Source organism: Bubalus kerabau, chromosome 19 (assembly GCF_029407905.1).
Source record: "Bubalus kerabau isolate K-KA32 ecotype Philippines breed swamp buffalo chromosome 19, PCC_UOA_SB_1v2, whole genome shotgun sequence".
Taxonomy (NCBI): Eukaryota; Metazoa; Chordata; class Mammalia; order Artiodactyla; family Bovidae; genus Bubalus; species Bubalus kerabau.
The window spans coordinates 11,957,462-11,983,016 of record NC_073642.1 but is presented as its reverse complement, the minus strand read 5'-3'; the positions used below and the strand labels follow the sequence as shown (position 1 = coordinate 11,983,016).

Genomic DNA, 25,555 nt, shown 5'->3' with positions numbered 1-25,555 from the left:
GGGAGACCTGAGTTCGATTCTTGGGTTGGGAAGATCCCCTGGAGAAGGGAAAGGCTACCCACTCCAGTATTCTGGCCTGGAGAATTCCATGGACTATACAGTCCATGGAGTCACAAAGAATCAGACACAACTGAGTGAACTTCACTGTCACTTTATGTCTCCAGTTAAACAGAAAAAAAATGCAATTATATGCACCAATCCTAGATTATCCTGAGTCAAACTAGGTGTGGAGAATGTGGACTGGAGGAATTAAGTAGTAGTAGATTCAATTCAAATACAATTCATCCAAATAATTTGTTAAAATAGGCTGAATGTTTTTAAAGTGGCAAAACAATTCAAACAATCTCAGGGAGGAACAGAATTTCACTGGCTCACTAAAAGATGTCCAGGAGAACAGTCAGCTAAATGTTCAATCAGACCCATGGGCCCCAGGAATATTGTCAGTGATCTTTCTTTGCATCTCCTTCTAAACTCTCATTTCATTGAAATGAAGGTTTCTTTCACTGTGTGAGTAAGATAACCACTGGCCATCTCTGGCTTACCTCTTTATAGCTGTAAAATGTAGAGATAAAGAGATATTGCCTCTTCCAATAAGCATGAGGCAATCTCGGGGAAGATTCTACTTGTACTCTCTTTAAGGAGATGGGAGTTTAATTATTGGCTCAGTCTGTGTCACAAACCAACCCTGTGTCAGAAAAAGTGGCCTGAGTTTGTGGGACATGGTGAGTGAGGGCCAACCAAGACCAGAGAAGTGATACCTAAAGATGGGATATTGACAAAATAGAAATAATGTGTCCACCAATTGTCTTCTGGAAAAAAAAAATCCATTATGGAGAGATAATAGTGCTCTTCCAGAAGGCATTTGTCAAACTGACTTGACAATACTACATATAGCACATCTGGGGTTGATTCCTTTAAAATCGTTGGGTAGAAGCTGTGCCTCATTCTCTGAAACTGAATCTGTTGTTCACAAATCTATTTATAGGGTTGTACAATCAAAGCTATAAACACTCCACTAGAGCTTCTGATTTTTTAAATAGAAATCCCATACTTATCTCCACACAAAAAGCCATTAGCTCTCTGGTTTCTCTGCCTTTTCTAAATCATAGATCAAAGTTTTCCAGTAGTCATGTACGGTTGTAAGAGTTGGACCATAAAGAAAGCAGAGAGTGAAGAATTGATGTTTTCAAACTGTGGCACTGGAGAAGACTCTTGAGAGACACTTAGACTGCAAGAGGACCAAACCAGTCAATTCTAAAGGAAATCAACCTTGAATAGTCATTGGAAGGACTGATGCTGAAGCTGAAACTCCAATACTTTGGCTACCTGATGTGAACATCTGACTCATTGGAAAAGACCCTGATGCTGGGAAAGATGGAAGGCAGAAAAAGAAGAAGGTGACAGAGGATGAGATGGTTGGATGGCATCACCAGTGCAATGGACATGAACTTGGGCAAACTCCAGGAGATAGTGAGGGACAGGGAGGCCTGGCATGCTGCAGCCCATGGGATCGAGAAGAGTCAAACATGACTTGGTGACTGAACAACAACAGCAAAAATGTATTTCTTGTTACAGTACCATTTCAAGGAAAGAATCTTACTCTTTAGGGCAGCTCAGAGCAGAGGTCTCCAACTCCTGGGCCATAGATCAGTACTGGTCCCTGACCTTTTAGGAAGTGGGCTGCACAACAGGAGGTGAGCAGTAGGTGAGCAAGTGAAGATTCATCTCTATTTATAGCTGTTCGCCACCCCTAACCCGCATCCCCAGTTCCTCTTCCATGAAACCAGTCCCTGTTCCCCAAAAGGTTGGGAACTGCTGGTGGAGAGCATTTCCAACCCTTTTCTAAATTCTGCTGCCATAATCCGGAATCAGTTGTAGGGTGTGCAATGTGATTCATTTTGACATGTATAGACATTTATTTTTGATAAAATAAAGAGGAAAGAAATTTTTATTCACCTTCCTATCTTTGTGTCTCACAGTCCTGAGCTAGTTGTCCAACCACAAGGATGTTCTGAAGCCTATGGCTAACAGAACCTCCCTAATAAAACCTGAGCAGCTGAGGCCAGTTGAGTTGCCATCTCAAGTCTGGCTTTGACCTTCTACACTCATACTTATCAGAAAATTCATAAACCAACAAGAGAGTACTCTAGACGTTACTCCATCGATTCTCACACCATTGTCATGATTTTTCTATCAAAGTCAAAGCTCTGAATCTGGTTGATCTGAGCCCCTGCTGTGATAACTGAAGAGGATACACTTATGATAATAAAAGTTATACCAGCATGCTATCACCATATTAATTAATTCATTCTAGAGATGGTCCCTTCCCAGCAAAATACTTCAATGTAAAATTATTAGAAAAGCTGTACTTCTGGTGTCACTTCACTTAGCTATGTGAAGGAAGAGGAAACATAAAATAATATAGTAAAAGACCCCTAAAGAGATACAATTAGGAGAAAACAAATAACTTGGGATGTGAGAAGGATAGACTGTGAGAAGCAAGTGATATAGGACATGATCCTATAGGCATTAACCAACCTTAGACTTACAGACTCATTTTACAGTAACATAATCTCCCAAACTCTTAGGGAAATTTTTTCAATCTTTTTGTCAATTTCCATGGCATATTATAACATTTCCAAGTAAAATAAATACTTCACTTTGGATAAGAATATTTGAAACAATCTCTAATGACATTCATAAGTCCAGTAACAACAGAATATATTCGTTATCTTAGACCAAGTCCTTTGAAAGAAACACAGAGATTTTATGCAGGAAGTTTATTGAGAAGTGCCTTGCAAGATCAACTCCTGTGGAGGAGGCAAGGAAGGACTGCGGCAGAGGAAGTAATGCAATTTAGAGGGTATCAACCCAACCCCAGAATGCCCTGGAGAGTGTTGGAGATGGATCATCATTTCAAAAGTGCCTGCCTTGAAGCAAGAAGCCTGCACCTTTGGCCTCTATATTACCAGCCACTGGGTCTGTGCCAACACTCAAGGGAAATGTACAGATTTGAGCTCAGTAGTTCTCCTCAACTGAGGGCAATTCCTGAAGATGGAGTCAAAAGAGTAATATTTCCAGCAACTGTGTATGAGTGCCTCAGTTCTGAAGGATGAATGCAAGCATGGCTTCTTTTATTACCTTTCGCTTTACTGTACTTTGAAAATAATTGCACTTTTTTTTTTTTTTAAACAAATTGAAGGTTCATGGCAACCTGCATGGAGCAAGGCTATGGGTGCCATTTTTCCAACAGCATTTACTGATTTTGTGTCTCTGAGTCGCAGGTTGATATTTTTCACAGAATTTCAAACGTTTTCATCATTATTATATTCAATATGATGATGCTGGGAAAGACTGAGGGCAGGAGATGAAGGGAACGAACAGAGGATGAGATGGTTGGATGGCATCCCTGACTCAATGGACATGAGTTTGAACAAGCTGCAGGAGATAGTGAAGGACAGGGAAGCCTGGTGTGCTTAAGTCCATGGGGTTGCAAAGAGTCGGACATGACTTATTGATTGAACAATGAACAACAATGATGGTCAGTGATCTTTGATGTTATGACTGCAGTTGTTTTGTGGTGCCGTGAACTGCACCCATATAAGACAGTGAATGTAATACATAAATTATGTGTGAGTTCCAACTACTCTACCAACTACCTGTTCCCCAGTCTCTTTCCCCCTCCTCAGGCCTCCGTACACCCTGAGACACAATAATATTGAAATTAGGCCAATTAATAATCCTGCAATGGCCTCTAAGTTTTCAAGTGAAAGGAGGAGTCACACCTCTCTCACCTTAAATAAAAGCTGGAAATAATTAAGCCTAGTGAAGAAGGCATGTTGAACCAAAATAGTATGAAAGTTAAAGCGTTAGTCAAGTTGTGAAGACAAAGGAAAAGTTCACGAAGGAAAAGTTTCTTGAAACCGCTCCCGTGATCACACAAATGGTAAAAAAAAAAAATCACTTTATTACTGATTGGGGAAAAGTTTGAGTGTTCTGGGTAGAAGATCACAACAGTCCATTAAGTTAAAGCCTAATCAAGAGCAAGGCCCTAACTCTCTTCAATTCTAGGAAGGCTGAGGCAGGTGAGGAAACTACAGAAGAAAAGTGTGAAGCTCACGGAGATTGGTTCATAAGGTGTCAGGAAAGACACTGTCCTTATAAAATGAAAGAGCAAGATGAAACAGTGATTGCTGGAAGCAAGTTATCTAGAGGCTGAATTAAAACCATTAGCCATGAAGATGGCTTCTCTAAACTACAAATTTTCAGTGTAGAAGAAGCATCCTTACACTGGAAGAAGATGCCATTTAAGTCTTTCATAGGTAAAGAGGAGAAGTCAACGCATGGCTTCAAAATTTCAAATGACAGGCCGACTCTCTTGTTCAGAGCTACTGCAGCTGGTGACTTTCAAGTAAAAGCCACTTCTCATTTACTATTATGAAAATCCTAGGACTTTTAAAAACTGTGGACTCTAAATCTACTCCGCCTGTGCTCTATAAATGGAACAACAAAGCCTGTATGACAGCACATCTGTTTACAGTTTGCTTTACTAAATATTTTAATCCCATTGTTGAGACCTACAGCTCAGAAAAAAAAAAAAAAAGATAAAGATTCATCTTGAAACATTACTGCTTATTGACAGTACACAGGACTACTCAAGAGCTCTAATGAAAGTCAACAATGAGATTAATGTTGTTTTTTATGCCTGCTAACACAGCGTCCATTCTGCAGCCTGTGGATCAAAGAGTAATTTCAAATTCCAAGTTGTATTATATAAAGTCTACAGGTGCAACAAATAGTGATTCCACTGATGGATCTGGGCAAAGTAAATTGAAAACTTTATGGAAGGGATTCACCATTTTACATACCTTTGAGAATGTTTGTGATTCACGGGAAGAGGTCAAAATATTGACATTAGCAGGAGTTAGGCAGAAGATGATTCCAGCCTTCAAGGATGAGACTGAATTGCTGCAACCTCACAGTAAAACTTGAATGGATGAGGACTTGCTTCTTATGGATGAGTAGAGAAAGTGGTTTCTTGAGATGGAATCTATTCCTGGCAAAGATGCTGTGAAGATTGCTGAAATGACAACAAAGGACTTAGAATATTGCATCAATTTATTTTATAAAGCAGTGGAAGGATTTGAAAGAATTGACTCCAATATTGAACAAACTTCAAATGTGGGCAAAGCGCTATTAAATAGTATTGCGTACTACAGAAAAATAGTTCAGAAAAGAAAATATCAACTGCTGTGGCAAACTTCAGGTTGTCTTTTAAGAAATTGCTATAGCCATCCCAGCCATGAAATTTAAATATGCTTATCCCTTGGGAGAAAAGCTATAACAAACCTAGAAAGCACATTAAAAAGCAGAGGCATTACTTTGCCAACAAAGGTCCATGTAGCCAAAGCTTTGGTTTTTCCAGTGGTCATGTATAGTTGTGAGAGTTGGACTATAAAGAGAGCTGAGTGCCAAAGAATTGATGCTTTTGAACTGTTGTGTTGGAGAAGACTCTTGAGAGTTCCTTGGAATGCAAGGAGATTGAACTAGTTAATCGTAAAGGAAATCAGTCCTGAATGTTCACTGAAAGAACTGATGCTGAAGCTGAAACGCCAATACTTTAGCCACCTGATGCGAAGAACTGACTCATTGGAGATGACCCTGATGCTGGGAAAGATTGAAGGTGGGAGGAGAAGGGGATGACAGAGGATGAGATGGTTGGATGGCATCACGGACTCAATGGACATGGGTTTGAGCAAACTCCAGGAGTTGGTGATGGACAGGGAAGCCTGGTGTGCTACAGTCCATAGAGTAAAGAGTCAAACAGTCCATAGGTCGCAAAGAGGCAGACACGACTGAGCAACTGAACTGAACTGACTCCAGCCTTAAGCAACTACCATGCTGATCAGTCAGCAGCCATCATCACTGAGCATAAAGATTATGATTCACTGAAGACTCAGATGACAGCATTTTTATCAACAAATTATATTTTAAATAAGGTATGCAAAATTTTAAGGCATAATGCTATTGTATATTTAGTAAGAACTAGGATAGGAACAGGACTTCCCTGATAACTTAGTTGATAAAGAATCCATCTGCAATGCAGGACACCCTGGTTTCATTCCTGGGTTGGGAAGATCCTCTGGAGAAGGGATAGCCTACCCACTCCAGTATTCTTGGGCTTCCCTTGTGGCTCAGCTGGTAAAGAATTCACCTGCAATGCTGGAGACCTGGGTTTGATACCCAGGTTGGGAAGATCCTCTGGAAAAGGGAAAGACTCTGACCTGGAGAATTCCATGGACTGTACAGTCCACGGGGCCACAAAGAGTCAGACACGACTGAGTGACTTTCACTTTCAGGATAGGAACATCTGAAGTTTTGCATCAAAAACCTTGAATCTCCAAATCCATTTAGGCCAATGGAAATGATCTATTCCTCCCTGTTAAAACCTATAGCCCATGTTTTTTGTGAAGACTACGCAGGGTTTTCTGTCTTGTAAAACAAAGTGTGTGCCCTTCAGGATCTGCCCCTTCTTCTTTCCTGACCACTTTAACTAGGGATGAGTCACAATGATACCTAGCCAGGGAATCACTGAGGCTACCAAGGGAGAAAAGGAATTTGCTAAAAGAGATAGTCAATATGTACTGTCAGAAACAAGGTAATTATTTAGAGAATGGATTCAGAGGGTACTGAAAATAAGTGGACAGAATATAATTTTGGACAGAGAGAGTTTACCAAAATGGGATCACTACTCGAAATATTGGATACAACAATCTGGCAAAGACCTCAGATGGTGATTTTAACACATTGTTAGGATGTCTCTTAGAAGCTTGGGGAAATCAATTACCCTCAGGAGGCTAAGCAGAACTGACAGAACTGCCATTGCAGATTATACAATAGGGGATCAAAAGGCTCAGAGAATAGACGTGTTAAAGTTGGTGCTGTGTATAAGACTGGGAAACCCATCATTTGACTGTGTTCTGCAGAAAGGATCAGAGGTCACCTTGCTAATCAAACTGGCAAGCAAACTGATGAGAGGAATGGAGAAGTTCAGTGGTGACTGAGTGGTGTGAACCAGCATCAACAATAGCAGATACTATTATAGAAATGGGCTCAATGATAGAATGGCATCTTGGAATTCAGAAATATTAGAGGATAGGTAATGACACTTTACCACCAGAACAAGTTCCATACAAAGATTATAATAAGTTAGAAATTTAAAAAAACAACTGGAATTAATGGACCTACAGATAATTGTGAGAATAGATAATAGATCCCAGCTTCCTGGGAGAAAGATTGATGAGCAATTAACAAGAGTGCCATCTATATGATCAAAAGAAATACAAACTGTATATAATTCAAGGCAACCACCCCAATCAAAAATCCACTTCCTTCTTCAGATACTGAGCCTGACCCAGTTTATAGTTCAGAACCCACTGACTGAAGAAAGAATCAGATTTCCAGGGGGAAAAACTATAGTAACACCACAGAAAGTATATGTATGAAGGGTTTCCTTGGTCTCTTTTAAAAACTGAGCTACTTGCTTGGGTTAAAAAAAAGAAAATGTCTCAACATTATGAGAGTTTTTGTAGACAGTATTTCAGCTGACATTGATATTCAGAATTCTAAAACATTGTCATGGGCCCAACTATTAGTGTGGTTGTGTATGGGAAACAGATAATGAAGTCCAAATCACCTAAAAGGCTGTCAGTTTTGTGAAGAGTCGGGGGAAGGAAAGAGCTTTGCAGTAAACTCAGGATATGGTGCACATAGTCCTGACATTGAGCCATGAGACCTGGCAGATAATATGGTACCAGGGGTTGGAAAGTATGCCACCCTGGCTGGTGTAACGGATATACAGTTACAGAATGGAGGCAGAGAAGAATAAGTTTAGTCACTACATGGGGATGCCTTACTATTCTTGTGCTTAATTGTGATAGCAAATGGGCAAAAGCAGCAGCCTAGCCTGAGAAGAGTATGGTGACAGGCACTCACACTTTTCATAAATAAGAACATTTTACCCTACTGCCCAGGTAAGCTACCTAGACCAAGAAATGGATCCTCCTAAAATGAAGGAAAACTAGAATGGATAGTTCAAAAATGAAATAATGAATATTGGTTACATGACCTATGAACAGTGTCAGTGTGGGGTCTGTATTTCTTCCCATCAGGTTCTCCAGGAAAGGAGAGCACCATAATTGTGAAAAAAGTGATCCCTAAATTAGTACAAAGCAAGTAGATCTTAGTAGTACCAGACATAGATTGTTACAAATGTTATGAGGTGCCAAACACACTCTTCAGGATTGAATGACATATTTTCCCAGTCGTTGGCAGTTCCGATGACTCATTTGCTGCTGAAACACTACCTCCATCTTGACATGGTGAGTTTCTTAGAACAAAGAATATTGCCTCATTCAAGCTCATATGCCCTTCCTTGGAGTAAACCACGTGCAATGCCTGGTCTATGTAAGAAGCTCAGTTCCTTGTTTTAATTTTAGAAAATTCTGAAGGAGGATCCCAGCCCAACCAAGACTTATTCTATGTGTGCATCTCAATCTAACTTCTCCTTCGGTTAAATCCAGATTCCTTTAGTTCCTCACAAGTATGGATCCTGAGAGAATGTCCCAGAGAATGTCCCAAACTTTCCAGTCCACAGATACCTGGTTCATTGCTTTCTGGGGAACCTGACTTGTGATATCAAACTTGAAAAAAACACAGAACTCTTAATAGTTATCATTACACAATTGAACACACTGGACTTGATTAGGACCAAGCAGAAATAATTTTATTCTCTCACTACTTATTCTGAAGGTTATCACTCCCCACTCCTAGATGACTTTATCATACAGGTCTTTAAGATTTCTAGTCCTCTTTAGACATAAGAGCAATCATTTCAGAAGGTAAAATGGCCATCCTCCTCTGGGTCTCTTCACCTGTCCAGGTGGCCTTCCCAAGTGGTGTTTCTTTCTTTCTTCCTTTTTTTCTTTTGACTACACTGCATGGCTTGTGGGATCTTAGTTCCCCAACTGGGGATCAAACCCATGCTCCCTGTAGTAGAAGGATGAAACTCTAACCACTGGACCACCACGGATATTCCCTGCCCCTCTGCCCCTCCCACCATTTTTTCCAAGTGTTCTTTTAAAAAGTTCTAGCAAGCTCCCTCTCAAAGGTCCATTTTTGGTAATTGGGAGATACCTACCATCGTAGTCATCTGCAGAAGTTTCAGAATGTCCCTGAATTTGCCTCTAGTAGTCTCTAGGTGATGATAACACACCAACGAATTCTAAGAAGCAGGCCACTTGAAGGTTTTGTACTCACGCAGTGATAAGAAAGGCACCTCTCTGTATTGTGGAAGATGTGCTCCTTTTTTGTCTCACCCACCTACTCTTATGGCCTGGGAATGGATTGTCAATAACTTGGGCAGAGCAAGTTTTATCTCAGCCTGCCATGGTAGACCAGCTCTTCTCTTTGTATTGGGACATTTCTTAGAACAATATATTTTTTCTCACCCACTGGGTGGTGGTGGTTTAGCCACTAAGTTGTGTCTGAGTCTCACAACCTCATGGACTGTAGCTCGCCAGGCTTCTCTGTCCATGGGATTCTCCAGGTAAGAATATTGGAGTGAGTTGCCATTCCCTTCTCCATCAACCACTGGGGCTTTGGCCAAAAAGGAGATGGGAAATAATCTCTCTTTAACATCCTGCTAAAATTATTATTAATAGTAATTATATGTAAAGACTAATTTTACTATTTCCCAGAACAAATGCCACTCTTGCTATTTACTAGAAAACTAATTAAGTGAAAAATTATGAACAAATAATTTTCAAGATGTGTACACCACATAATTTTTTGTAGTGAATGTAAAATACAATGTAGATTAAAAATGAAATATTTCTTACAACATAAGGAGTGGATAAAACTGCTTTCTTGGACTAATTGTCACTTAGGGGTTTTGAAATCTCTCTCTCTCCGTCCCTCTTATATACCCCCTCACACACTCATACACACACACTCAAACATACAACTGGTTAATTTGCTTTATTAATATTATAGTTTTCTTCTAAACTATAAACTTCAGGATGCTACTGGCAGGTACTATTCATCATGGGTACAGATAGACTATCTTATTCTCAATACACTAAAAGACAAAAATTTAAAAAGATATATGGAAAAATGTTATTGTATTTTTCCTAATTTTTCTAACATTTGATTTCAATAAATAGATTACTGGAGACATCAAGATTACTGAAGACATCTTTTGACTATTGTACATATCTTGCTGTAGTTTATACATATCGTGATTAAATGAATTGAGCATTATGGGTCCATTGACACTCATCGCTCAGTTTTAATACTGTTTATTTGACTCATTGGAAAAGACTCTGATGCTGGGAGGGATTGAGGGCAGGAGGAAAAGGGGACGGCAAAGGATGAGATGGCTGGATGATATCACCGACTCAATGGACGTGAGTTTGAGTGAATTCCGGGAGTTGGAGATGGACCGTGAGGCCTGGCGTGCTGTGATTCATGGGGTCGCAAAGAGTCGGACACGACTGAGCGACTGAACTGAACTGAACTGATTAACTCATATTCTAACATTGTATTTCTAGGCTTCCTAGAAACAAACCTTTAATTAAAGGTTTGCTGCTAAGTCGCTTCAGTCGTATCTGACTCTGTGCGACCCCATAGACGGCAGCCCACCAGGCTCCCTCATCCCTGGGAGTCTCCAGGCAAGAACACTGGAGTGGGTTGCCATTTCCTTCTCCAATGCGTGAAAGTGAAAAGTGAAAGTGAAGTCGCTCAGTCATGCCCGACTCTTAGCGACCCCATGGACTGCAGCCTACCAGGCTCCTCCGTCCATGGGATTTTCCAGGCAAGAGTACTGGAGCGGGGTGCCATTGCCTTCTCCGAATTAAAGGTTTAAACCATGTTATTTATGAAGATAAATAAGTTTAAGAATAAAAAACAATTCGCCTGCCCACTATGACAACCAAAGCACTCCAGGGTGTTCCCCTTCTATGTGATGGAGGTGTGGGTGACAGCATGAGCACATCAGCTGGAAATCCACCAGCACCAGTCATATTTGACTTTTAAGTCATCATTGGAGCCTCTCAGTATATTTCAGTTTTGAGGAAGGAATATTTTGCTAGTTTCTTTAATACCAATAGCAATATTAATTAAAACACACCCCATTACAGCCTTTAAAGGCAAGACATATCCATGCCCCTGCTCCTGGGGATAAGCTGCTGCTGATGGTGAGGAACCATTGAAGGGATTTGATAAGATCATGCATTATCTTAGGAGGACTCCCAGGTGGCTCAGATGGTAAAGCGTCTGCATATAATGCTGGACACCTGTGTTCGATCCCTGGGTCAGGAAGATCCTCTGGAGAAGGAAATAGCAACCCACTCCAGTACTCTTGCCTGGAAAATACCATGGACGGAGGTGCCTGGTAGGCTACAGTCCATGGGGTCACAAAGAGTCAGACTTGGCCGAGTGACTTCACTTTAAGGCGTGATCAGATTTGCTGCAATATGGAGAATGATTGACAGGTTGGGGGTTGCAGATGCGAGCAGTTTAGAAGATGGAAGAAGAATTCAGAGACTATTGTAGCAATCTGAGGATGAGATGACATTGACCTGAAGGAGAATAGATACAGGATTTGGAGAACTAGATAGATTCTAAACCCTGTTAGAAACACCTGTGTCCTTGGTAACTGCTTGCTTATTGAGGCTTTGGGCAAAGAAGAGGAAGGACAGAAAGGATGTGAAAGTCTGGTTTAGGGGTACAGGTTAGGGAGTGATATCACTCACTGAAATAGAACACGGAGAGGAAAAAGCTTTTCCAGAAAAAGACAATTTCAGCTCAAGATATTTTGAGATTAGAGTATCTGTGGACAATTTAAGGAACTATGCCAAATAGAAGCATCTCATCCAAAACTCTTCAGAGAAGACTGAGGGTAATTGGAGTAGGAAATCTTACTCCAATTGAGTAAGAACCCTGTGTAAGGTCCTCATAGGAGAGACTCTCTCATTAATGATGAGTCACTGCTCTAACAAAATACACTTTTTTTAAAATATCAATTTAGAAGTTGTAACTCAAAAGTTAAATTCTATTAACAAATGGTATGTGTTTATTGTGTATCCCAAACAATATATAAAAACAACTGAGATTAAAACAAGCTTTAAAATTTTCATGCCTTGCACCTTAACTGCATCTCATAAAATAAGATCCATGTCACTGAACTGTCTTAAAATAAAATCCTAAAAGGAAATTCTGACTCATTATTCTAAACTGATTCAGTTAATGAAAATTAGCACAAATGAGAGTTTGGACAAAACTTTGTGGAAAGACCACATAGTTGTGCTCAGTGGCAGCTCCCATTCTTGCAGCATGCTCAAATATAGGCTGATGATATGGCTAAATATAAAATTTTATATTAATTTTTTGTGTTTAGGCTACTGTCTCATTTCTGTAATAAGTGGAGTAGTGGATAACTTAAAGTACTAAACATGCCATTTATCCTCATACCGATAATGCAAAGAAAAATCCACTGATAGAGATGATAACCGTGTAAAGAACATGACAGGGAGATCAGAAGAGAGGAAATAGCATGTTAATGACATTCAATATTCTCCCTGTGTCAAGTCATCAGCATTTTTATTGCCACTATTTCTCAGCATACACTATTAGAATTTATTGAGTCAATCTGTCTCCATCACCTGTGATATAATATATTTTATTCAATAAGATATGGAATAATATTTATCTTTCAACTCCAATGACTGGCTTTCAGGACAATAACTGCTTATCAACCAAGCATTACAAGAGGAGAAGAGGTTGTACATTTTAATATCTGACCTCAGGGTTGCCATTTTAGCATCTCTACACTTGGTACTAAGAAGTGTGCAGACTTCAATCCAAGAAATCACTCAGATTCAGTAGTTATGACAAATGATAGTATCAAATCACGTTATAAAGTTCTAGTGAAGCATATTGCAAGAAGTTGAGAGAAAAAAAAATAGACTAGACTCTAAAGTTTACCCTATGAGACCTTTTCACTGGGTTCTTGACACCAGAATGAGAATCAAGTGCATACCTAGGAACATTCATTTCATAAGAAATATGGGAATGGAAAATGGATGCTTTTTACGTGCCTCAAATACCTCTCATTGAAAAATCAAGGTAGAAGTGAATCTCTAAGTTATGTTCTCAAGTTGTCATTCTGAATCTAGGTGTGTTCAGAGGTGGACATTGGGTCCTGATTTTCCATGTCATGAAGGCAATTGATATTCCACAGTGGCGGTTTAGAAGGAGAACTGTGCTGTTGATGGCTGCTTGGTTTGGGGAGTCGTATGGGTTTGAGAAATCCTGCAACAGAGTTAATGAAATTCTCAGCTTTCTGCAGTTTAGGTTCCAGTTGTTCATGTCAGGTACTTTTGAAAAAGAATTTTTTTGAAAAAAAAAAATGAAAAAGAACTGTTGTATTCTCCTGTTGCTTTAATAAGCACTTTTGCATATCAGCTTCTTTCTAGCTTTCTCCCCAGAAATCCTATGGTGCTGTGTAGACAAAGGACTGTCATAATACTGACATGATTGAGTTGATATTTGGTGGTTTCACCTTAGAAATGAAGGGGTCTGAAACTCCTGCTGATAAAAAGCATTAATTCATCTGCTGTTAGCTTTGCTCACCAGGAAGTCCTGTCTCCTGGCCAGAGAGCTCAGAACTGCACACAAGCCACTTCCTGTCAGGCACTTGATTGCTTGATTGTGTCAACTCTTGCCGACCTGCATGAGTGGGTCAGGAAGCAGGTATAACACAAAGATATCCACCTTCCAACAAGCACATCTCAACACGTGTCATGTTAATACCATGTGAGCTCAGTGCAGCCATCTTTATTAGTCCCTGACTTAAAAAAAAAATCAGTCTGAGCTCTTGTTATAACAATAATCAACTGCAGTCACCATTCTCTGCCCAACCCCCACACACATATATCATATTCATTCAGTACTGCATATGGAAGAAAGTGAAAAAAAAAAATGGGGGTATTGGAATCATCTGATTTGAATCCAAATCCCAGTTGAGCTACTTACTAGCTGTTTGACATTAAGTAAACTCACCTCTCTGAGCTGCAGTTCATTTGTCATTAATGGCTTGCCTTTAAGAAACTATGATAAAGATAAATGAAATAATACATAGAAAGGAACTGCCCTCAGGTCTGAGTCATAGTAAGTACACTTTCTTCCCTTGAAAGAAAGCAGAAAGAAACAACTAAACTTTTGAAATATATTATGCTTTTGAAAAAAGACAGCAGAGTGTAGCTTGTTGGTTCATTTATTTACTTATTACTGCACAGGAAGGGGGTGATGGGAAGGAGGAAGTGTGGTTAGGCGAGATCACGCTTTAACCCTCCTGGGAATTGCTCTGAGTGTGTGTTTTGTGTATCCTACTTATATCTTCTTAGAGTCCCCATTTTAAAGGCATGTCCTTTCTTTACTTTGGCACCACATGAGATGGTAACAATAGGATTAAAAGGAGTGTATCTGGTTTAAGATTTGTCTTGAAGCTTTACGGAAGCCAAAAGGAGGTGTTATATTCTCGGCTTGGTGGGGCAACTCTTGGCACAGGAAACCTCAGCCTCAAATCCTTGGCTGTCCTCCACAGATTTGAGGTTGCTTTGTTGTGTGTGTACCTTTATGTGTGGGTGTTGGGGGCGGGGGGAGTCTCAAAAGAGGGAGTGACTTGAGGGAAAGTGAACGGAGTTGCGACATCTGATAAAGAGGTGTGTGGCTCTGGATCAGATCCTGACTTCTATGCCTCAGCTGACAATCTTGTACAAAATGTCCCATCTGCCAATCTCAGCAGGTCTGTCTTTGGGCAAGTTTTGTAGCCCGGAGGCTCTTGATTTATTTGTAGAGGGGAAAGCGAACATCTATCTCAGGGAAGACAAATGAAGAAATATGTACAGGATATATAGATCAATCGTTATTCATTATTCAACCCATATTAGTTTCCTTTTATTGTGTGGCTTCTTGGTTACTTATATGCTGAGAGACCTGTACCTGGGGACTCACAATGTGATATCTGTTCCACATGCAAGAGTTGAGCAATGCAAGAACCAACTTAGACCTTAGGCTTTCCATGGAGAATCCATTTCAAACAGTCTCTCCCATTAAATGAAATTACACTGTCTTGGATCATATGTCCTGACTGGATGTTCAACTATGTAGTGGTCCAGTGAATGCTGCTTGACACCCTTCCTTGAGTATATAACGAGAACAACACAACTCAGCATCAAGACCTAAGTTAGTCATCAATCAACCACATGGCTCTAACAGAAGGTCAGTTTATTGAATACCCACTTAATGATATGTTGAGAACCTACTAAGTTCTAGATGCTGAGTACTGTGGGAAATAAGATATATAGGGCCCTTAAACTTCAGAGCTCATAAGTCCGTGATGGAAAGAAAAGTATCAAACACACACATGAAGTGGTATCTGATAGTGATAAAGTTCTCAGAAGCAAATCAAAGCAGGGTAATAGGATAGAGACTAAAAGATGGAAGGGACTATTACAGACAGTAAATGTCAAGCAAATCCTTTCTGAGCAGAGATCTTAATTAAGTGAAGGAGAAGTCCAGGCAATGATTTGGAGAAACAAAGAAGCCAACTGATGTGTTAGGAGAATAATGCATAGGCCATTGTGGCTGAGGCTGGAGACAGCCTGTGTCAGACAAAGGGAGATCAGACAGGTGGGATGTGGGTCAGAGAGGTAGTCAGAAGCCAGGGAACCTCGGTCTTATAGACTGGAGTAAGGAGTTTGGATTTTTTTTTTTTTTAGTATGATATAAAGCCATTGATGGGCTTTGAACCTGAGGATAGTGGTACCTACTTTATATTTGCCAAAATTATTCTGGCTGCTCCTGTCCACTTGACAGTAATGAGTAATTACGGGCAAATTACTATGCTAAACATTGTTTATTCAAGGCACTATGATTCCGTGGCGAACATGATAGTAACATAAAGTGGATTGGGCAGACAAGACTGGGCAGCCCAACTCTAGGCAAGTCACCAAATTTTTTGTTTTAATTAGGTTTTATTGGAGTATAGTTGATTTATCATGTTGTGTTTGTTTCTGCTGCATGGCAAAATGAATCAGTTATACATATACATATATCCACTCTTTTTAAGATTCTTTTTCCATAAAAGTAATTATGGACCATTTAGTAGACTTCCCTGTGCTATACAATAGGTCCTTATCAGTCATCTATTTTATATACAATAGTGTATATTTGTCAATTCCAATCTCCCAGTTTGTCTCTTCCCCTGTTTCCCCCTTGGGAAGCACAAGTTTGTCTTCTATATCTGTGACTCTATTTCTGTTTTGGAAATAAGTTCATTAGTATAATTCTTTTTAGATTGCACATATGAGTGTTAGCATATGATATTTGTCTTTATCTGACTTCATTCAGTATGACAGTCTCTAAGTCTATCCACATTCTTGCAAAAGGTATTAATTCATTCTTTTTTATGACTGAGTAATAGTCCATTGTGTAAATGTGCTACATCTTCTTTATCCATTCATCACTCAATGAACATTTAGGTTGCTTCTGTATCCCGACTATTGAAAATAGTGCTGCAGTGAACGTTGGGGTGCATGCATCTTTTCAAATTATAAGCTACCAAACTTTGAGCCTCAATGCTCTCATCCATAAATTGGGAAGAAGACCACTCACGCCTGGAGCTGTTCTGAGGATGTAGTAAAGAGAATATATGAAGTGTTTAATGATGTTGCTGAAAAATAATAAGTGCTCACAAATGTTAATCCCCCTTGAGCCTCATGTCACTTTATTCAGTATGTTGAGCCTAGCGGGCCTTTAATGCAGGCCAGGTGCTACAGAGCACAGGGACTCTCACACTCCCCTGGGAAGGGGCGTAAGTAACATGGAAAAGGAGCAGGACAGAACCCCAGTAATCGCTAGCTGCGCAGTGACGCCTGCAGTGAACTCTGGGGAAGCTCGGTGGAAAGAGGGAGACCATGCTGGAGTCGTTAGGGCTGACTTCAGAAACTTAGCAAACGTCAGAGCAGTTGACGAGGGAAGGGCAGCTCACCGTGACCTTCTGTCCACATGTGGAGAAATCTGTATTTTGTCCAGCTGAGAAAATGTAACCGTTGCCCTCAAGTGCCACAACATGAGGCAAATCTGTCAATTAGTGACGTCTTTATTTGAAGAAACATGTCTGTGATGCTGATGTCTTTTTGTTACACACGGAGGAGTCACGGACGGAGAGTCATGTGGCTAGGGGAGGCTAGGGAGAGAAGGGAGAGGGCAGAAGAGCATATAAAGGAAAGGGGAGAAGCACTGTCTATTTAATGTACCACAACAGGGAAAGCACAATGAGGAGGGCACCGTGGGAGATTTCAAAACAGTTGCCATTTATGAGATGCCCATGGTGAGGAGAACAACCAAAGATCCCAGGTTTAATTTCTCAGCTGCACATTACCTATCACTCAGCCAAAAATATCATCACTGTTTCTCCCTAACACAAACTTCAAGAGGCTGTGTGCTCTGGACTGACATCCACCTCCTAATAGGTGTCTGGAAAATCCATTTTCTACTATATTTGTTAATAAATCTTAGTAAAGCATGAATTATAAAGAAATGCAATGTCTTCGCTTGAAGAAATCAATAAGGCTTTTAAACACAAACTCATTAGTATAAAAGATTATTCCCATTTTTCATTATATTGAGAAAGAAGGAAAATGGTAATCATATCAATGTGTGTCATCCATTGAACTAACATGATGTCAAATGCATCGTCTAAATAATTGAAATGTTCCACACAGATCAGATGTTATTTATTTATTTACTATCCTTCTTCCCAGCAATCTTTTCACATCCCCACACAAAATTCCTTTCGAAGAACAGTTGAGACAGCTTACCAAAAATGCGTACAATTCACTAAGACAAAAATAAATCAGAGAGCCATATATTACTATTAAAAATAGAATGTCATATAAATGAGAAAAGGAACAATGAATGTGTCATATTTTAATAGTGATGGCCTTTCATTCTATAATCTAGTTGGACTCTCTAGATATCAACCTATGAATAGTCCTGTAATATTTGCCCAGGTAATTCATTTTAGGAAAGATTAATATTCAATAAGATATCAAGTAATTGGAGATTACTGCAAAAACAATAAATACTCTGGATTAACTGTTTTCCATCTTTTAGGCTATTTTCACAAGTTCCTGGAAGAATTATAATAAGAATTTTTTAACAAGAAAATCTCACTGGAATATTGTCTGTGCATGTCTACCCAGTTCTATTCACACATCTTCACATTTATTCACACACATACATATGCTTCTGTTTCAGTGCCTATAGATATATGTATGCTTGCTTTGTAGAGAGAGAAAGATATTCCCAGAAGGCACTGCAGAAGGAGGCTATCACATTTCTGAGTTCTTGTGGTGTGCAAGCCAGTACTGCCCCAAGACAGTGGCCCTTTGCCAAGATGAATGGCCCTTTGCCAAGCTGGATTTGATCACTGAGAGGGAGATACATGTCCTCACTGTAACCACACCCCCACAGTAATTGTAACAAGCACTGGGATTCCTTATATGTAAAGGTATAGAGGTGAGGTTATCCATGTCAGCCGAGAAGAGGAGCCAGGAGCCCCGGGGAACATGTCAATCCTTTTATAAGCAATGTAAATCCAAAAATCAGTCCAGTGTCAGCCAGACAGTTCACTCCTTGTATCGTTATTGTTCGATCACCAAGTCATGTCCAGCCCTTTGCAACCCCATGGACTGCAGCACATCAGGTTTCCCTGTCCTTCACTATCTCCCGGGGCTTGGTTAAATTCACGTCCATTGAGTCCATGATGCTGTCTAACCATCTCATCTTCTGTCACCCCTTCACCTCTTGCCTTGTATAAAAGAATATAATCAGCAGAGGTCTCCCAAAACGCACAACATAAAGCACTTGAAAATTTTAGTGGTAGATTTTGCATTCTACATAAACATCTCACTCAAATATTTATCATACAGTATTGCCATCTTTCCTTTCCCTGGTTGTTCTCTAAGTGAGAAAATTTCATTAACAAACCATGGATATAAAATATGAAATCAAGATCCTTTCCAGCCTAGGAGAAGCCAAACATCACTAAAAAGAATTAGTTTCTTTCACTGTCTAGAAATTTTTCATGAAAGACCTTGGCTGGCCTTTTGATATTAAAACTTCCTAACAAGTATTACACAGGAGTTTTAAATTAGAACTTGCTGTCACCGAGACAGTTATAAACTGTTAAATATGTCCTTTCTATGCTAAGCTCCTGTAAAGTATGCACATGGCCATGGCCGGGACACTCTTCCTGACAAGTAGCAGGGTGAGATCACAGAGATGTTTGCAAGCTGCCTGCAAGGCTGTGCAGGTGGCCCTGCTAGGAGTGTGTGTGTGTGTGTGTGTGTGTGTGTTCAAAATAAGCCATACTTCTCAAATCATATACTTCCCTCCAATGAAAGTTTCTCATAGAAATTGTTGCATTTTTCAATAATATCTGCAGGTCAAAGAGTGATTTTCAAGCTAACTTTTCATGCATTGGACTAATTTAACATCAAGTTTTCTCAAATGGTAAGAACTGAGAAAAGTCATTCTGTTTTACATTTATCCATAAAATAGATCATGATCCAGATACTCTCATAATTTTACTGACTCTGAAAAAATAAGTCATCATTTGAAAATATTTTGCTGGTATCATTATTTTTCACAAAACAGAAAAGTACTACATGAGGTCAATGACCATATCCTAGAAATTGGGGGGAGTGGGAGGAGTAGAGAAAAAAGGAAACAAACTTCTACTTTTTCTCATTCTTATGTTTTATTTTGTTATTTTATAATATTTTCCAGCAACATATATCTCATTCCAATTTTTGTTCTGGTGATTGTATAATGAACTCTGCTTTCTCCTATTTGACCAGCAGAGCCCATAATTAGTGCTTAATTATAGTTTATGTGGCCATTTTGGCCAAAAAAGAAAAGAGTAGCTTTGTTACAGTCAATGAAGTATTTAAGGCTATGCCCAGGACAGAGCTGGGTTTATTAAACACTTGGGTAAGCAATAATAAGCTTACATTGATCGGTCAACTCGATAGATCTCTTTTATGTGCTGCATACAACAACAAAATCAGGTAGAATTAAAAATAAATGGGGGCCCTGTATGCTACAGTGCCCACTTCCCTACAAGGCCAACAGAATGGGAGAAACATAATCTCTTCCTCTGAGAAAAATTAACTCCCAAAGTAAGAAATTCCTGCTTCATGCAGACTTTGACAAAAGAGGAGGATACCTCTTATAAGCTATAGTACTAGTTATATGCCTTAAAGTCAGGGACGAGCTTAGCACTTCCCTTGCATGTGTGCTGAGTTGCTCAGTCATGTTAGACTCTGTGATGCCATGGACTGTAGCCTGCCAGACTCCTCTGTCCATGGAATTCTCCAGTGGGTTGCTATTTCCTTCTACATGGGATCTTCCCAACCCAGGGATTGAACCCATGTCTCCTGCATTGCATGGGGATTCTTTACCACTGAGCCATCAGGGAAGCCTCTCATCCCTTGCATATAAAGGTTTAATAAGTTGTCTAAGGTTTCAGAGCAAGAATTCAAATCAAGGGAGTTTTTTCAAAACATGAGCACTTAAATCCCCAATTTGTATCTTCTTCAGCTTAAGCAAAGAAGGATGCTGCTTGTGTGGATATTTGCCTTTTATGATTTTTAAATGAAAAAATTATTCTTGATTCACCTTCCTTCCAAAATTAAACCTGCTGGGAGAGAGAATCTCCCTCTTACTGTAGAGGCTAAAGAGACTGGCTGCTCATTGTCCCAGCTTCTGCAGCAAGCACACAACCACATGTCCCGGGGCAGCTGGTAGCATCTGGAGACTTGAACTGGGAGCCAGTGATGCTCAGAAGGTTCAGAAGGTGAGGGATGGAGAGCAGTTCTTAGGTGACACAGTGTTAAAGAGTCTGCCTGCCAATGCAGGTGATGCAAGAGACGTGGGTTCAATCCCTGGGTCAGGAAGATCCCCTGAAGGATGAAATGGCAATCCATTCCAGTATTCTTGCCTGGGAAATCCCATGGATAGAGGAACCTAGTGGGTTAGAGTCCATGGGGTTACAAGGAATTGGACATAGCTTAGTGACTGAGCATGCACGCAGGAAGGATGCTCAGAAGGTGAGTGGGGTGGGGGTCCATTCATTTTGGCTGCAATAGGTATAACATCTAATTTCCCTGAGTGGAGGGAATCGTACCAGCCGTGGTGTCCGGGGACAGGGGATGGAGCCACATAGGGCCTGGCCATGTGTGCTCTTGGATCCACCACCAGGACAAGAGCTGTGCAGTGACTGCCCAGGTCCTGGCTGCTTCCTGGCTTCTTTCAGTTTCTTTTTTCTGAGCCTGCTTCTGCGTTCTTGCCATTTCCCTGGTAGCTTCAAAATAATGTTTCCTCTTTAAACTCGTCAAAGTTGGTTGCAGCTTGCAACTGAGATCTCTGCTGAACACTTGATTATAAATTGGTGTTTTCATTTACTCAAGCATTCAGAAAAATAATTGAGCTTGTTATATTTTGCAGCACTAAGTGAATTTCACATGATTTCTTTGGAGAGTGACATTTAAAGTTTTATCATTTCCAGACTTTTCCTTGCTACTGTCCATCCAGCTCACCGTATGCGTGGATAAAGGTTAGTATGCAAGCCCACTATGTCGGACCCCACACACCTTCTGTCAGGAGGGAGCAAGAGAGGCATGCACTGTCATCCCTGTTAGTTTTCTTCAGGGATCATTGCTCAAGGCAGGTAAAAACAAAAATGAAAACGGATTACTCAAAAAATTATTGGAGCTTCAGCTTCAGCATCAGTCCTTCCAATGAATATTCAGGACTGATTTCTTTTAAGATGGACTGGTTGGATCTCCTTGCTGTCCAAGGGATTCTCAAGAGTCTTCTCCAACACCACAGTTCAAAAGCATCAATCTTCGACACTCAGCTTTCTTTCTTCTTTTTTTTAGTAACACATTCAACAAAGACTTTTTTTTTTTAATTTTATTTTATTTAACTTTACAATATTGTATTGGTTTTGCCATATATCAAAATGAATCTGCCACAGGTATACATGTGTTTCTCATCGTGAACCCTCTTCCCTCCTCCCTCCCCATACCATCCCTCTGGGTCGTCCCAGTGCACCAGCCCCAAGCATCCAGTATCGTGCATCAAACCTGGACTGGCGACTCGTTTCATATATGATATTATACATATTTCAATGCCATTCTCCCAAATCATCCCACCCTCTCCCACAGAGTCCAAAAGACTGTTCTATACATCAGTGTCTCTTTTGCTATCTCGTATACAGGGTTATTGTTACCATCTTTCTAAATTTCATATATATGCGTTAGTATGCTGTATTGGTGTTTTTCTTTCTGGCTTCAAAAATTAATTTATTTATTTTAATTGGAGGCTAATTACTTTACAATATTGTGGTGGTTTTTGCCATACAATGACATGAATCAGCCACGGTGTACATGTGTCCCCCATCCTGAACCCCCTCCCACCTCCCTCCCCACCCATCCCTCTGGGTTGTCCCAGAGCACCAGCTTGAGTGCCCTGTTTCAAGCATTGGACTTGCACTGGTCATCTGTTTTACATATGGTAATAAATATGTCTCAGTGCTACTCTCTCATATGATCCCACCCTCGCTTTCTACATAATACAAAAGTCTGTTCTTTACATCTCTCATTGGCTTCCTTGCACACAGGATCATTGTTACCATCTTTCTAAATCCATATGTATGGGTTAATATACTGTGTTGGTGTTTCTCTTTCTGACTTACTTCACTTTGTATAATAGGCTCCAGTTTCATCCACCTCATTAGAACTGACTCAAATGCATTCTTTTTTATAGTTGGCGCTCAGCTGTCTTTATGGTCCAACTCCCACAGCCATACACGACTACTGGAAAAACCATAGCTTTGACTATGGACCTTTGTTGGTAAAGTCATGTCTCTGCTTTTTAATATGCTGCCTAGGTTTGTCATAGCTTTTCTTCCAAGGAGCAAGTGTCTTTTAATTTAATTAATCAGCAGTGTTAAGTCTTTTAATATTTTTAATATAAAAATAATTAGCACCACTGCCTCTACAATAATTACTCGTGCATGCATTCATTAACTCATTCATTGCCTTGGATGAACCATGACCTCACCCCAGGGCAGTTACACAGCCAAGGTGGGACCAGATAGTCATCAAGTAACCACAGAAATTCATAATTTGTAAAGGTGACAGTTGCTCGGAAGGAAGGGTTGTGCCTGCATAGTTTGAAAATATAAAGTGGGAGACAGGATCTGCCCTGATAAGAAATGGCACAAGAGGATTTCCTGAAGAAATGAAATAAGAACACAGGGATTTGTTAGGGAAGGAGGTGGGACGGGGGAGGGATGTGCTAGTTGCTGTTGAACAAATTACTGCAAAGTTTGTGACTTAACACACAGTTCTTACATTCTGGAGGTCAGAAGTCTGAAATTAATTTCACTGAGCTAAAACTGAAGAAATTGGCAGAGCTGGTATCTTCTTGAGACTCGTGGAGGTCATCTGTTTCCTTGCCTTTTCCACCTTCTCTTAGAGGTCACTCAAACTCCTGGGTGCATGGCTCCAGCCGGCAGTAGAACATCACGTCCCTGACTTCTGCATCCATTCCTACTTTTGCCTTTTACTCTGATCCTCCTGCTTCCCTCCCATAAGGACTCTTAACATTACATTGGGTCCACTTGGACAATCCAGGATAATCTCCTTCAGTTCAGTTCAATTCAGTTCAGTTGCTCAATCGTGTCCGACACTTTGTGACCCCATGAATCGCAGCACACCAGGTCTCCCTGTCCATCACCAACTCCCAGAGTTCACCCAAAATCATGTGCATTGAGTCAGTGATGTCATCCAGCCATCTCATCCTCTGTCATCCCCTTCTCCTCCTGCCCCCAATCCCTCCCAGCACTGGGGTCTTTTCCAATGAGTCAACTCTTCGCATGAGGTGGCCAAAGTATTGGAGTTTCAGCCTCAGTATCAGTCCGTCCAATGAACACCCAGGACTGGTCTTTTTTAGGATGGACTAGTTGGATCTCCTTGCAGTCCAAGGGACTCTCAGGAGTCTTCCCCAACACCACAGTTCAAAAGCATCAATTCTTTGGCGCTCAGCTTTCTTCACAGTCCAACTCTCACATCCATATATGACCACTGGAAAAATCATAGCCTTGACTACACAGACCTTTGTTGGCAAAGTAATATCTCTGCTTTTGAATATGCATGCTATCTAGGTTGGTCATAACTTTCCTTCCAAGGAGTAAGTGTCTTTTAATTTCATGGCTGCAATCACCATATGCAGTGATTTTGTAGCCCAGAAAAATAAAGTCTGACACTGTTTCCACTGTTTCCCCATCTATTTCCCATGAAGTGATGGGACCGGATGCCATGATCTTAGTTTTCTGAATGTTGAGCTTTAAGCCAACTTTTTCACTCTCCTCTTTCACATGTTCTCCTTACTTATCTCAAAACTCTTAATCACATCAGCAAAGTGCCTTTTACTTTGTGACATATTCACAAGTTCCAAAGATCAGGGTGTGGATTGGGGCACTCTGGGTAGAGAGAATAGCCTGTGCAAAGGCACTGAGGCAGTCTGGAGCATGGTACATGTGGGGAATTGAGGGACATCAAATGGAAAAAATTGGGAAGAGAGTGGCATGGAAGAGGCTAAAGAGAAACAAAGAGCATCAGTTGCACAGGGAAAGACTGGAAGGTCATGTCAAGGACTTTGCTAGGATCTTAAGCACAGTGAGGAGTCAAGGTTCACTTTGCAACTTATTGTGTCCTTTTTTTTTTTAACATAGTTCAGTTGAATCATAGACCACTATAATATTTCTGGTTACTTGACTTGCATTTTTAAAGATGGTTGTGACTCCTGAGTGAAGAATTGATGGCCATGTAGCATGAGAAGAAGAAAGAAGGGAAAGTATGCACTGTATATACCAAGAGGAATACAGGGCATAAGATCCCAGGACACATTTTAAAAATCAAAATGGGAGATGGAGTCTGATTGCTCAAAGTAAAGTGTCCCCTTCACACTCCATCCTGCCTCAAGCCTGTTAGACCACAAGCCACTCCAACTAGGGTGAAGAGTCTCTGAACAGAAATAAGTTTTTAAAAATCATGGGTAGCAAGGCAGGGACATATATAACCTAGGGGATTGAAATAAAGCATTAAAATAGCATTAACAAAATGTTTTAAAGCAAAGTCAGTTCTTGAAGAAATACTAAAATAAGAATCAGCAGTGTTAAATCTAAAAAGAAAAAACAACACAATTCTTGTCCTGGTAGGTTATCCTTCATCTCAGTCATTCTGTCACTGATTCTCCCAAGAGTTTTAATTATGCAGACTCATCTCTTAAAGTAGCTAAGCTCCCTTTTACTGACATGAAAGTTAAAGTCTTTTACAGTTGCCTCCTGTCTTATTTT

The 25,555-nt window shown here is 40.2% G+C and overlaps 1 long non-coding RNA gene across 1 annotated transcript in view; it reads right to left on the bottom strand.

Annotated features, from left to right (window-relative positions):
* The window catches only part of LOC129634100 (uncharacterized), a 60,091-nt gene extending 45,405 nt beyond the window's left edge, over window positions 1-14,686 (bottom strand). Inside the window, exons 1-3 of the long non-coding RNA XR_008705422.1 lie at window positions 14,122-14,686; window positions 13,693-13,788; window positions 1,601-1,680 (exon numbers count right to left, since the gene is read on the bottom strand). This is a non-coding gene — a long non-coding RNA (uncharacterized LOC129634100). The remainder of the gene's footprint in view (window positions 1-1,600; window positions 1,681-13,692; window positions 13,789-14,121) is intronic.
* Between the last annotated feature and the right edge of the window lie 10,869 nt (window positions 14,687-25,555).